At 49.1% G+C, this 13941-nt stretch overlaps 2 protein-coding genes and 1 long non-coding RNA gene across 3 annotated transcripts in view; all 3 read left to right on the top strand.

Moving 5' to 3' along the window:
- LOC307205878 overlaps window positions 1–13941 on the top strand; it is a 110392-nt gene that overhangs the window by 27770 nt on the left and 68681 nt on the right. The window lies entirely within an intron of this gene.
- The window catches only part of LOC307205600 (uncharacterized protein), a 286408-nt gene that overhangs the window by 230682 nt on the left and 41785 nt on the right, over window positions 1–13941 (top strand). The window lies entirely within an intron of this gene.
- The window catches only part of KCNJ10 (potassium inwardly rectifying channel subfamily J member 10), a 31379-nt gene continuing 24539 nt past the window's right edge, over window positions 7102–13941 (top strand). Inside the window, exon 1 of the mRNA XM_079958303.1 lies at window positions 7102–7962. The gene's annotated coding sequence lies outside the window, so the exon portion shown is untranslated. The remainder of the gene's footprint in view (window positions 7963–13941) is intronic.

The raw sequence follows: 13941 nt of genomic DNA, 5'->3' as shown, positions 1-13941 counted from the left end.
TCCTGCTTGCAGATTTCTTATAGTGGTCATCTGGTTGGCCACTGTGAGGACAGAAGCCTGGACTAGATGAGTCCCCTTCAGAAGGCTCTTCATATCTTCTCATGTTCTTAAAAGTATTTTTGGGGGGTGGGGAGGAAAGTACTTTTATTTAGAGTTGCTGGTTTTTTACACACATCGGCTGTCGAAGGTGTCTTTTAAACCGATGACACAGGAGCTCTTGCAAACAACCCAGTTGGAATCGAGAAGCAGTTTTAACAGCAAGAGAGGAAGAATCGTGGGGTCATAGAAAGGAAAAAAAGCTGGTGGAAAATGTGGTGGGAAGGAAAATCAGGAGACAAAGGACAGGTGTGATATGTTTGTTCCTTCTGCTTCACACACAGAAAGCTCCCTCTTTTGATTTGCTTCCGTCTTTTTCTCTCCAGGGACTTCTCGCCCGAGGAGGCTCCCCCCCCCCCCCGGCTCCATTTCCCCGGCTGAAAAGGCCTCGCCTTCCAAGGGAGTATCACTGTTGCAAAGGCACCTGGGCCAAAACAGCCTCTGCAAAATCCCAACAGAAAGGGGAATGCCATCTCCGGTGCGCAAGTTACCTGATAGCCCTGACCTGGAGCTCCTTTCGTTACCTGTCCCCCTGCAAACGCCGTGTCTTTCAATCGAGGGGGAGATGGGGTCGCTTTCCCAGGATGGTCTCCGTGTGTGTTGCAGCCTTTGGGACGGGCCAGTGGAGAGGGAAGGCGGCTAAGGAGACAAGGAGCCACAAGGCCCATGCTCTGCCCTCGGGCAGAAATGCTCCTGAATGCCCCTTCAAGAGGAAACATGGAGGGGGAGGGGCTCTTGTGGCTGGATCCTGTCTCCGGGTCTCCCAGAATGGGCATCTGACTGGCCACTGGGAGAGCAAGATGCTGGACTAGATGGGCCCCCTGTGGCCTGATCCAACTCCCCCCCATCTATCTCTATCTATCTCTATATCTATCTATCTATCTATCTATCTATCTATCTATCTATCATCTATCTATCATCTATCTATCTATCATCTATCTATCTATCTATCTATCTACTGTATCTGTTGTTGTTTAGTCGTTTAGTCGTGTCCGACTCTTCGTGACCCCATGGACCAGAGAACGCCAGGCACTCCTGTCCTCCACTGCCCCCCGCAGCTTGGTCAGACTCATGCTGGTAACCTCGAAAACACTATCCAACCATCTCGTCCTCTGTCGCCCCCTTCTCCTTGTGCCCTCCATCTTTCCCAACATCAGGGTCTTCTCCAGGGAGTCTTCTCTTCTCATGAGGTGGCCAAAGTACTGGAGCCTCAGCTTCACAATCTGTCCTTCCAGTGAGCACTCAGGGCTGATTTCCTTCAGAATGGAGAGGTTTGATCTTCTTGCAGTCCATGGGACTCTCAAGAGTCTCCTCCAGCACCATAATTCAAAAGCATCAATTCTTCGGCGATCAGCCTTCTTTATGGTCCAGCTCTCACTTCCATACATCACTACTGGGAAAACCATAGCTTTAACTATACGGACCTTTGTTGGTAAGGTGATGTCTCTACTTCTCAAGATGCTGTCTAGGCCTGTCATTGCCCTTCTCCCAAGAAGCAGGCGTCTTTTAATTTCGTGGCTGCTGTCACCATCTGCAGTGATCATGGAGCCCAAGAAAGTAAAATCTCTCACTGCCTCCATTTCTTCCCCTTCTATTTGCCAGGAGGTGATGGGACCAGTGGCCATGATCTTCGTTTTTTTGATGTTGAGCTTCTATCTATCTATCTATCTATCCATCTATCTATCATCTATCTCTATCTATCTATCTATCTATCTATCTATCTATCTATCTATCATCTATCTATCATCTATCTATCATCTATCCTCTCTCTCTCTCTCTCTCTCTCTCTCTCTCTCTATCATCTATTTATTTATTTATTGGTTCTCACATATTACATTACAATACAGATGTACCAAAACCAACACCATTTCCTCCCCATCCCCCCATACATTTACATTTATATTTCCTCAATCCATCATATTATTCTTTTCTCCTTCCTCCCACTTCCCTCCGCCCCCACTCAATTTTCTTCACATTATACAATTTATAATAACCTTTGCATTCTACAATCTTCACAAATCATCTATATATTCTTATTATCTTTCCTCACTAATTTTTCTTCCATCCAGTACTTCGCATTTTAATCTAGGCATATTAGCGTATCTTTTTTTTTGAGCAATATTTTGCAATATATTCATCAAAACATTTCCACTCCTTTTTTTTAATTTTTGATTTGACTGATTTCTTATTATAGCAGTTAATTTTGCCAAAATTCAAGATTCACTGCTTTTACAATTCCATTCCTCCTTTGTAGCTCCAACACACTCTTCTTATGCTCTTAGGAAGGGGCCTGGAATGGAGAGAGAGGGCAGGGAACAGCTTTTCTCCATCTCTCATCACACTAGAATTCTTGGACATGCACCTGACGCTGAGTTTTGGAAGATTTGGGACAGATAAAAGGAATCTTTTCATGCAGACCAGGGTTAAACTGTGGAACTCCCTGCCACAGGAGACGGTGAGGGCCACCAACTTGGATGGCTTTAAAAGAGGATGAGACAGATTCACGGAGGAGGAGAGAGGGCTATCGATGGCAACTGGCTAGCCTGGCTCTGCTCTGCCAGCAATGCTTGCAAATACCAGTTGCTGGAACCCCCAGGAGGGGAGGGGGCTTCTCTTGGGTTCGGATCCTGCTCACGGGTTTCCCAAGTGAAGCATCTGGTCAGCCGCTGTGAGAAGAGGGGGCTGGAGTAGATGGTCCTCTGGCTTGATCCAGCAGACGGGCTCTTCTTACAATCTGGTGTTTTATAAAACAGCTAAATATATTATGTTGGAACAAGAGGAAGGAGAATGCAGCCAAGAAACCTGTTGTATTCTCAAGGTTCAATTAAGTCCCTTGGTTCCCCCAGAACAATAACCTTAAAGTTCAGCACCCAGGTCCTTTAGTCATAGGGAAAACCACAAAATGCGTAATTTTGCAAGTCTCTGTATTGTGCTGGGTGGCGATTGTGCCAGTTCCTCCAACACCCAGACAGAGACAGAGGAGTGCCGTACTGCTAGAAATAATTCACCACCACAAATCTGTGGGCCTGGTGATGGAGTTGAGGACATGAGGACATGAACTCAGGGAAGGTCCTGTCAGATCAGGTCCTGTCAGATCATAGGACAGAGGTCCTATGGCTAGGTCGGGATGGCATGGGGATGAGGGACCAACTCCCTTCTCTTGCAGGGGCCCAATTAGTGCCATTGCCTTCCGTTAAGAGTTTGGGTGTAATCCTTGACGCCTCCCTTTCCATGGAGGCGCAGGTTACAGCAACAGCCAAGGCGACATTTTTCCACCTTCGCCGCATCAAGCAGTTGGTCCCTTACCTTTCCCGCCATGACTTGGCCACAGTGATCCATGCGACGGTCATCTCCAGGCTTGACTACTGTAATTTGCTCTACGCGGGGCTGCCCTTGAAGCTGTCCCAGAAACTCCAGCGGGTGCAGAATGCTGCAGAGGCTCCTCACGGGGTCTCTGCCATGGGAGCATATTCACCCAGTGCTTTTCAAGCTGCAATGGCTCCCGGTGGAGTACAGGGTCAGATTTAAGGTGCTGCTTTTGACCTTTAAAGCCCTTCACAGCCTGGGACCCTCGTACCTACGGGACCGCCTCTCCCGGTATGCCCCACGGAGAGCCTCAAGGTCCATAAATAACAACACCAGAGCTTCGACCAGAGCCAGGGCCTTTTCAACTCTGGCTCCGGCCTGGTGGAACGCTCTGCCTCATGAGACCAGGGCCCTGCAGGATCTGATTTCTTTCCGCAGGGCCTGTAAGACAGAGTTGTTCCGCCTGGCCTTTGGCTTGCAGCCAATTTGATTCCCTCCCTCCCTCTCTCTCTCTCTCTCTCTTTTTCTTTCTTTCTTTTCCTTCTCCTCCTGCGATGAGGCTACATTTTAATATTTTAATGTTCCATTATTTTAATGTTGTATTTTATTTTTGTTTTTAAGTTTGTAATCATTCATCTTGTTTTTATTATTGCTTGTAAGCCGCTCTGAGCCCGGCCTTGGCTGGGGAGGGCGGGGTATAAATAAAAAAATATTATTATTATTATTATTATTATTATTATTATTATTATTATTATAGATCAGGGGAAAGATGGAGGCCAGCTGGTGGTGATGGGTAAGAATGGAACTTCCATGTTCAGATAAAGTATACCTCTGAATCAGGGAGCAGGTGGTGCTGTGGTCTTATCCACTGAGCCTCTTGGGCTTGCTGATCAGAAGGTTGGCGGTTTGAATCCCTGTGATGGGGTGAGCTCTGTCCCAACTTCTGCCAATTTGAAAGCACACCAGTGCAAATAAATAAATAGGTACCGCTTTGGCAGGAAGGTAAATGGTGTTTCCATGTGCTCTGGCTTCCATCAAGGTGTTCTGTTGTGCCGTTTTAGTGCTGCTGGCCACATGACCCAGAAAGCTATCTGTGGACAAATGCCGGCTCCCTCAGCCTGAAAGCAAGATGAGCGCCACAACCCCATAGTCGCCTTTGACTGGACTCAACCGTCCAGAGATCCTTCACCTTTCCCTTCTGCCTCTGAATCCCAGATGCTGAAGACCCAGTATAGTACAGGCAAGAACTCTGCAGTGCATCTGGGATCCGGAGCTATTCTGTCTTTGAACATGGAAAATCCATTCTGAGCAATTTCAGCATCAGGACTCAAGAAGAGCCCTGGAGCAGCTGAATCAGGCCCATATAATCCAGCATCCTTAAGGCCAAATGTCCTTAAGAACCTAGGAATTCAGATAGACTGCCTCTGAAACTGGAGGTTCCTTCCGAGGCTTAGTGTGGTCAGAATGGAGTCTATGCTTCCAGAGTTTAACACTAAATACATTACTTCTCGCATGTTTGCAAGCTAGAGAGTTCCAGAAAGACATTTACTTCTGCTTCATTGACTATGCAAAAGCCTTTGACTGTGTCGAACACAGCAAACTATGGCAAGTTCTTAAAGAAATGGGAGTGCCTGATCACCTCATCTGTCTCCTGAAAAATCTCTATGTGGGACAAGAAGCTACAGTTAGAACTGGATATGGAACAACATGGAGATGGAAAGGAGTACGACAAGGCTGTATATTGTCTCCCTGCTTAATTAACTTATATGCAGAACTCATCATGCGAAAGGCAGGGCTGGATGAATCCCTAGTCAGAATTAAGATCGCAGGAAGAAATATCAACAACCTCAGATATGCACATGACACAACCTTGATGGCAAAAAGTGAGGAGGAATTAAAGAACCTTTTAATGAGGGTGAAAGAGGAGAGTGCAAAATATGGTCTGAAGCTCAACATCAAAAAAACGAAGATCATGGCCACTGGTCCCATTACCTCCTGGCAAATAGAAGGGGAAGAAATGGAGGCAGTGAGAGATTTTACTTTCTTGGGCTCCATGATCACTGCAGATGGTGACAGCAGCCACAAAATTAAAAGACGCCTGCTTCTTGGGAGAAAAGCAATGACAAACCTAGACAGCATCTTAAAAAGCAGAGACATCACTTTGCCAACAAAGGTCCGTATAGTTCAAGCCATGGTTTTCCCAGTAGTGATGTATGGAAGTGAGAGCTGGACCATAAAGAAGGCTGATCGCCGAAGAATTGATGCTTTTGAATTCTGGTGCTGGAGGAGACTCTTGAGAGTCCCATGGACTGCAAGAAGATCAAACCTCTCCATTCTGAAAGAAATCAGCCCTGAGTGCTGACTGGAAGGACAGATCCTGAAGCTGAGGCTCCAAGACTTTGGCCACCTCATGAGAAGAGAAGACTCCCTGGAAAAGACCCTGATGTTGGGAAAGATGGAGGGCACAAGGAGAAGGGGACGACAGAGGACGAGATGGTGGGACAGTGTTCTCGAAGGTGCCAGCATGAGGGAGGCAGTGGAAGACAGGAGGGCCTGGCGTGCTCTGGTCCAGGGGGCACGAAGAGGTGGACACGACTAAACAACTAAACAACAACACCACATTACTTCTGGTTAATGAGCCACCAGAGCCGCTAGAGGGCCGTGAAAATTTGTGTCCTGGGTGTTTTAGACTCATCTACCCATGTACTATCTGAAACCAAAGGGGCCAGATGTGAAATATATTGGCATTACAGTGGTACCTCGGGTTAAGAACTTAATTCGTTCCGGAGGTCCGTTCTTAAACTGAAACTGTTCTTAACCTGAAGCACCACTTTAGCTAATGGGGCCTCCCTCTGCTGCCGTGTGATTTCTGTTCTCATCCTGAAGCAAAGTTCTTAACCTGAGGTACTATTTCTGGGTTAGCGGAATCTGTAACCTGAAGCATCTGTAATCCGAGGTACCACTGTATTTTCAGCTCTCCTGCCCCACTATATTTATTTTGTTTCATAAAATCTATGCACTGCTTAATTATACCTTACGATCCTAGTCTGGGGCCCTTCCTCGTGCATCTCGTCCACAAGAGGCCTGGAGGGCAGCAACCTGAGAATGGGCCTTTTCGGCAGTGACTCCCCACCTGTGGGATGTTCTCCCCAGGGACACTCGCTTGGCACCTTCACGACAGATCTTTAAGTGCCGGGCAAAAACATTTCTCTTCTCCCAGGCCTTTTAAACTGTGGGTGGGGAGTTATTGTTTTAGTTTGTTATTATGTTATGTGGTTTTGTAGTTTTATATCATAAAACACCCTGTGATCCTCGGATGAAGCGCAGTGTAGAACTTTTTAATAAGGATAATAAACCCCAAACCCCTCCAAGTGGTTCGCTAAGAGCTTAAAACAATTAAATCACCAGTAAAAGCAGCTCTTTTAAAACATTTGAAAGACAAAAACCAGCAATAAACGAAGAACAGATGGAACCTACATCAACAGCCTCACCTAAACAACGATGTTTCTTGACAGGTACCAAAAAGCATTCAGTAAAGGTGCCTCCTGCCTGGTGTCCGTAGACAGGGAGTTCCAAGGGGTAGGTTCCGCCGCACTAAAAGATTGCTTTCCTCCTTTGCTACGCAACTGGTGCCTGTGAATTCTTTGGGGGGAGATGGGAGGAGGCCGGGTGCCGTGGGAACCTCACGCAGGTCCCCAGAGGGTGGGAAGGACTAATGTGTTCACAGCTCAGCGCAGGTGTCGTCCTCTGCCGCCGCCACCTCTAGCGCTGCGTCTCCACGGACGGGTGATCCCTCTGCAACAGTATTCATGTGCCTTTTAAATCCAGCTGTAATTAAATACGCCTCTCCCCCCTCCCCCTTTCATTCTGCCTTCTCCTCTCCCTTGTCCCGTGACCTTTTAACACAGAGGGTTTGGGACAGGGAGGCAACCCTATCCCCAGCGAGCGATTTGATTTCCATCTCATTAACTCGCCTCTCAAACTTTAACCCTCCGGCTCTGCCTGTTGGTGCCCACTCCCCTCCCACCTTTCGCTGCCAGATTTCTCTCCCCCCCTTTTCTTCTACACTCCGCACAGCTCCACCTCCCGCCATTGTCCCTTGCCACCGCCCTCCTGCGATAGGCTTGCCGAAGACGTCAATCACCTCCCTCTTCCGCCCCCTGCTTTAAAAAAACAAAACAAAAAATAAATCCTTTCATTCAATTGAACTTGAGCAAAGTTTTGTAAGGGAGAAAAAGAAAGAGAGAGGGGGGAAAGAGGCACAGAATCCATGGGGCAGACTCAGCCTTTCAGAGCAGCTCTTATCTGATGGTGGGTCCTGAATTTAAAGCCTTTGCGAGAAGCCTCCGAGCCCCTGTGTTGGCAGCTGGGGTTGAATCCTGCCTCTTGGAGCCCCAGGTTTGGGAAGTGTGTGCAAGAGAGAGTTCACACACACACACAGGGGCAGCAGGACGAGAAAACGGAGCAACGTCGATTTAGCTCAGACTCCCTTCAGCGAAAAGTCTGGTTGAACCCTGACCCTTGCCCAGTTTTGCTCTTCGGACCTTCACTGGACTCAAGGTAAGATTCTGTGAAATGGTGGAAGCCATGACAGGATGGTGAGGAGGGCAATTTGACTTTGAGCAGGTGGACAGTGGGACTTCCTGAGATGCTCCACAGGTAGCGAGTTTCCGTTTTGGGAGTCCTACCTACCTGCACTTCTCTTTGACCAGATGTGAAGGAGAGACCTCTCTGGGAGAGCAAAATGTCTGGGTGGATTTGGGGACTTCACTAACTTCCAGTTGCAACTCAGAATGGGGGGAGAAATTAAGTTTGGCATGCATTTTAGTGAGAAACTCTCTAACATGCACTTGATCCAACACACGAAACCCGTCCTTTGGGATTTGTGCCCCTCTGAATTTTGCGATCACTTCTGCAGCCAAAGAAGTTGTCCAAAGATGCACATGTTCGGAAACAGTGCACTTCAGAATGCATGTGTTTGAGACTACAACATGCAAAATTGCATTGTATTCGGGGAATGGTTGCAGAAAATATGAACTTTAGTCAAAATGGCATGCAAAAAGTGTGTTTAATTGGAACAATTTGCACTCGGGCACTAACCCATTTTCGTGTTTGAAAAACAAATTGCTGCAGGAATACAGAGATGTGATTTAAATTTGGGGGGAAATGAGGGCCAAAAGGGACAGGTTTGTGCACCCCGAATTGCCACCCCGGCTGCTTGCTAGAGATTCTCTGCACTTGCAGGGCAGAATATTAGACATCCCACCTCCAAAACCGGATACATCCTGACAGCGGGGAAACAAGGAAAATCTTGTAGCAAATGATCTCTCTCTCTCCCATCTTGAGCTCTTCTTGGCAAGTTCAGTGGCCCACCTTAATCCCCGCCAGCCGTGTTTCTTCCTTGGCTGGCCCCATCTCCTCCTTGAGGGATGAAGTCCCCCGTCTCGCTCCATCCCTCTGGCTTCACCCCTGGGTGTCCCCTGACTTGGTTCAGGGTGCTCAGCTGGGCGCTCAGAGCGAGAGCGGACGCATGCCTGTGTGGGATGCTGCATGTGGGAAACACACAGAGCTTTCTCTCACAGAGCTTTGCCAGCCTGGCATTCCATGTTCCCGGGTGTTCGTTCTGCCTCCTCTGCCCTGCCAGCTTCTTCTCCTTCTTCGTGAAATTGTAGAGTTGCAAGGGACCCCCGAGGGACCTCTAGTCTATCCCCTGCAGTGCAGTAGTCACAACTAAATAACCCCTGACAGGTGGCCATTCAGCCTCCCTTTAAAAACTTGCCAGCAAAAAGTGAGTGCTAGTGTCTCATCTGAATCGCCTTTCATAGAAGCAGAGTTAGGAGGGGTCCTGGCCGGGTCATTTTGCCCAAGCCCCTGACAGACGCTCATGCAACCTTGGCTTAAGAACCTCCAACTTCCTGAGGCAGCCTTCTCCACCGCTGAAAAGCTCTTCGCTGGAATCCTTCACCAGCAGGAAAGGAAGACAGTTATCCGGACCACAGGTGCTTTGAGTGAGGGTCCATAACTGGCAGCCTGAACCTTTTTGGAACTGAACTCCTGAGGCCTGTGGTGGGGGCTGTAATGACCCCTTTTGCAGCCATGCCTCAAAAGCCCATTACAAGCTGGTTCGGCGAGGAAGTCTTACGCAGTGGGAGAACAGCTGCTTTGCCTGCAGAAGGCTATCCCCAGGTTGGTCTGGGAATGTCTCCCACCTGGAACCCGGGAGTGCCATTGCCTGTCAGTGCAGACACCTACGAGCTAGAGGAACCAGTTGGTCTGCCTCGGCGAAGACAGCTTCCTGCGTTCCTATTTCAACCCTTGGTTCAGAACCATGAGGACTGGAATCTTGGCTTATTTTACAGGCAAGGTCTGCAGCTCAGTGGCAGGACAGCCGCCTTGCATACAGAAGGTCCCAGCTATGGGTGAGGAAGGGAGGGCAGCTGCTCTGGGTCAGAGCAGCGGTGAGTTTTAAGCTGAATGACGCCCCTTTCAGTTGCTTCGAACTTCTTCCTAGCCAGTGCGAATTTTGCCCCTTTAATCTCTCTCTCGGTCTCTGATAAGCTTCAGAGCAGGTATGTTAAAGGAGAATTTCTGGGTGGGATTTCTCTTCGAAAGCCTCAAAACAGTCCACTTTTTAAAATACATAGCCCAACTTTCTAAGTGTGTATCTTCCCAGGGCTTTCTGCCTTGTGCAAAATACCTCACTACTTTGAATCATTTATTTATTCATCCATATAATGGAATTTACACACTGCTAGATTGCAAACAAACAAACAAAACTCAAAGAGAAAACAGTAGAATCAAGAAAAATCCGCAACCCTCCTTTAAAACATAGGAAAATTAACATACAGAAACAGATTAAAATCACCTCAATTTTCTAAGCAGGCACCGGAAAGAGTACAGAGAAGCTGCCTGCTTGATTTCAATAGGCAGGGAGTTCCATCTGTGAATCAGTTGTGAATCACTTGCAAGAGTTCCTTCCTGGTATCACACTTGTTTTTCTCCAAGGATCTTGGCGTAAATGGTTCTCTCCCTCATCATTTAATCCTACACAACAACCCTGTCAGGCAGGCTAGCCTTAGAGAGGGAATGACTGGCCCAAAGTGAGGTTCATGGCCAGAATGGGCATTTGAGCCCTGCTCTCTCCCAGGTCCCAGTATGACACTCTCAGCGCCTTCCTTCCTTCCTTCCTTCCTTCCTTCCTTCCTTCCTTCCTTCCTTCCTTCCTTCCTTTCTGGGATTCTGACCATCTGATAGCTGACCCCTGACCTGACAAGGGTGCTAGGATCAGCCAGCCAGATTTGTATTTCAAAATAGTTCTGCTCATCCATCAACCCTTTAGAGCTATTTATTGAAATGATGTACTTTATTATGACCGTAGATCCCTCTCCTCCCTCAATTTATCCAATCCTCTTTTAAAGCCATCCAAGGTGTTGGCCATCACAGATTCCCACACAAAGAGTGTCCATTCAGAGTCCCTCTGCTCTGCAGATTCTGCAGGAATTTGCAGGAAACTTGGTGGTCATGGAGAATTAGTTTTTACCCATAGAACCCGAAGGTGACTTGTGCATTTTGAACACCTCTAGCAAGACGTTAATCAAGGAGACACTTCTTTAAAGATCTCAGACGAGGGGGAAGGAAACAGGAAATAAAATGGGCAAGCCCTGTGCATCAGGCCCAGCCAATGGAGACCCAGCCTGATTCATTTCTTTCCCCCTGCTCACCCCAATCACCTTGGGGAGGTCAGAGTGGGGGCAGAGGAAGGAAGCTGCCCTCCCAAACCTTTCAGAACTCCAGAGGACCTCTTCCCTCTTGCACCTTTTCAAGAGCCACCTGCCAAAAATTCCATTATTTCGTGTAACAAAGAGAGGCCGGACTCTTTCTGTGCATCTGGGTGCCCAGCCTCTCCCCCCCTCTCTCTTTCCTCTAATTTTTTTTACCTCCCTCCCAAATCCCTTTCGCACTCTTCTTTTCTGCATGGCTCACCTCTCTGTGACACAGAGCGCAGCCTCTTTGGAAGCAGAGAGAGAAAGATGGAGAGGGGGAGATAGAGGCAGCGAGGCTCCCCTCCGCGCATACTAATGAACTCCTGATTGTCAAAGCGCTTTTTGTGTCCCTCCAAGCTCCATTCAGGCCCTTCCTCTGCATACAATGCAGCCACTGTCTGGCCTGTTCCCCCCTGCAAAACAGACAAATGCTTTCACCTCCGTGCTTTCTATCCCCTTCTTTTCACCCTCGCCGCCTCCTCCTCCTCTACTCTGGAGCCCGGACAGGGTCCCTGCTCCTCAAGGCAAGGAGGCTGAGGTTTCCAGGGCCTGCAGAGATCTGGCGGGGAGCTGTCCAGTCTTTTGCATTTGCCACCCCCAGTTCCTGCTCCCATTCCGCTCCCCCGTGTAGCCAAAGCTCTTCGGGGACACCTGGCACTGCCGTCATCGCAACCCTGGGAGGAGAAGGCCTTGGATGAGGCAGAGAGAGGAGCTCGTCCCAAGCCAATGTCGCCATGCGGCTCCACAATCTGGCTGTTGGAGGAAGAGGCTTTCATAGAACGGTAGAGTTGGAAGGGACCCTGAGGGTCATCCAGTCCAACCCCCTGCAAAACAGGAGTCACAGCTAAAGACTCCCTGAACCTCTGCTTTGAAATCTCCAAAGAAGGAGAGCCCACCACAGTCAAACATCTCTTGGCATAAGAAAGTTCTTCCTAATGTTCAGCCGTCCTCCCCTTTCTTGCAATTTGAATCACTTTGTTCTGGCCCTGCCCTTGACAGGCTTGCTCCATCCTTCATGTGACAGCCCCTCGGATATCTGACGATGACCATCACGTCAGCTCTCCATCTTCTCTTCTCCAGGTGAAGCATCTCCAGCTCTCTCATCCGCTCCTCATGAGCTTTGATGCTCAGACCCACGATCTCCCTTGGTCACCCTCCTCTGCCCACCTCCCAGCCTGCCTCATTTACAAACCCCAGTCTCTCTTCTTGCTCCCTGGTTTATCCAAAGCTACGGGGAAATCTGGCCTTGCCAAAATCACAATGACTGGGAGGTCAAAGCCTGGAATGAGGGAGAGAGGGAGAGCAAGGCTAGTCCCAAGTTGATGTTGCCACGAGGCTCAAGGATCTGGGTGTTGGGGAAGAGGCTTTGGCAGGGAGGAGAGAGAGAGAGAGAGAGAGAGAGAGAGAGGAAGCAGGTGTCTGTGTGGGTCCTGGAAGATGCCAGCTGGCTCTTGCTCCCTGCTCCTGTGGTTCTCGCCTGCTTGCTCTGTTCCAGCCACTGGTTTGTTGGCAAGTTCCCACCAGGACACATCCTGCCACCTCAGTGGGGAACAAGCAGTGGTGCTGGAAAAAGTTCCCTTTTCTCTGCTGCCGCCTGCAGAATTGTCAGGCCTGCCCAAAAAGGCCTTTGCTGCCCACTGGGCCTAAAGATTTGTGAGTTTCCCCAAGAAGGCAACCTTGGAAAGGGCCATGATGTTGTCGGCTTGGAGGCAGGCAGAATTTGGCTTCCTCGCGCCAGGTTGCAAAGCTGGACTTCTGGGTGAAGGAACTGGGTGGGCTCTCAAACGCAATTGAGGTGGCTTGGAACTGGGCGTTTGGGAATAAAAGAGGAGCGCGGCTCCATCAGGCCACAGGGACCCATCCAGCCCAGTGCCCTGGCCTGCTCTCACAGTCGGGAACCAGCAGCCCCAGTGAGAAACCCGCAAGCGAGATCTGAGCACAAGCCCGCTCTCCCCTCCTGCGGTTTCAAGAAATTGGGATTCAGAAGCACAGTAGAGACACGAGAACAGGCAGCGATAGCCCTCTCCTCCTAAATCAGCGAGTTCCATAGTTTACAAGACGTGAAGAAGGACTTTATTTTATCTGTCTTGAATCTTCTGACACTAGTAGATGCTGACACATGCCTGGGATCAGGGATTCCAGATCACCGATGGCAGAATTGTAGGCTTGGAAGAGTCACCCAAAGAGTTGTCCAATGTGATGCAGGAATCACAGCCAAACGAAGTTGAAGGTTTCTTGAGCTGTCAGGTGCCTTGGAAGGAATGGCATTGGAATAAATAAACTCCTAGAGACCCCAGCTTGCTATGCGCTGCGAAAGCGCACAAGGCAACCAGGAAGGAAGGCAGTCAGCGCTGACCTTGACGTGGGTTTGGAATACGAGCAATTCCAGCGAAAGGCCTACACCTCTCCGTCCCCCTGCAATGTGAGAGTGCCAGTCTTGTACACCCTCAGTTCCTAGACGTGGCCTCCGTGCCCCCAGCCTGTTCCCTCCACGCCCAAACACAGGTTTTAACAAGCTGGCTCTTGTTCCGAGCACCTCGGTGGTGCCCTGGAGGAAGAAACAGATTTGCAGCAATCCTCTTTCTCAAGTGATCTGAGGTTACAGTTTAACCAGAGTTTGCTGGAGGCTAGGAAAGGCTCTGTGCTGTTTGGGTGGCGCTGCTGCCATCCCTGCTGTTTCAGCAGAGGAGCGGAGGGGAATCTCTGAAAATGTTCTGCGGAGAGCTTTGGAGGAAAATGGGGCACTGCCCCACCAGTCTCAGTCTGCCCCCAAGCA

Source organism: Podarcis cretensis (genome assembly GCF_951804945.1).
Source record: "Podarcis cretensis genome assembly, chromosome: 16".
In the NCBI taxonomy this organism is placed as follows: domain Eukaryota; kingdom Metazoa; phylum Chordata; class Lepidosauria; order Squamata; family Lacertidae; genus Podarcis; species Podarcis cretensis.
This window is presented reverse-complemented; position numbering and strand designations above follow the sequence as displayed.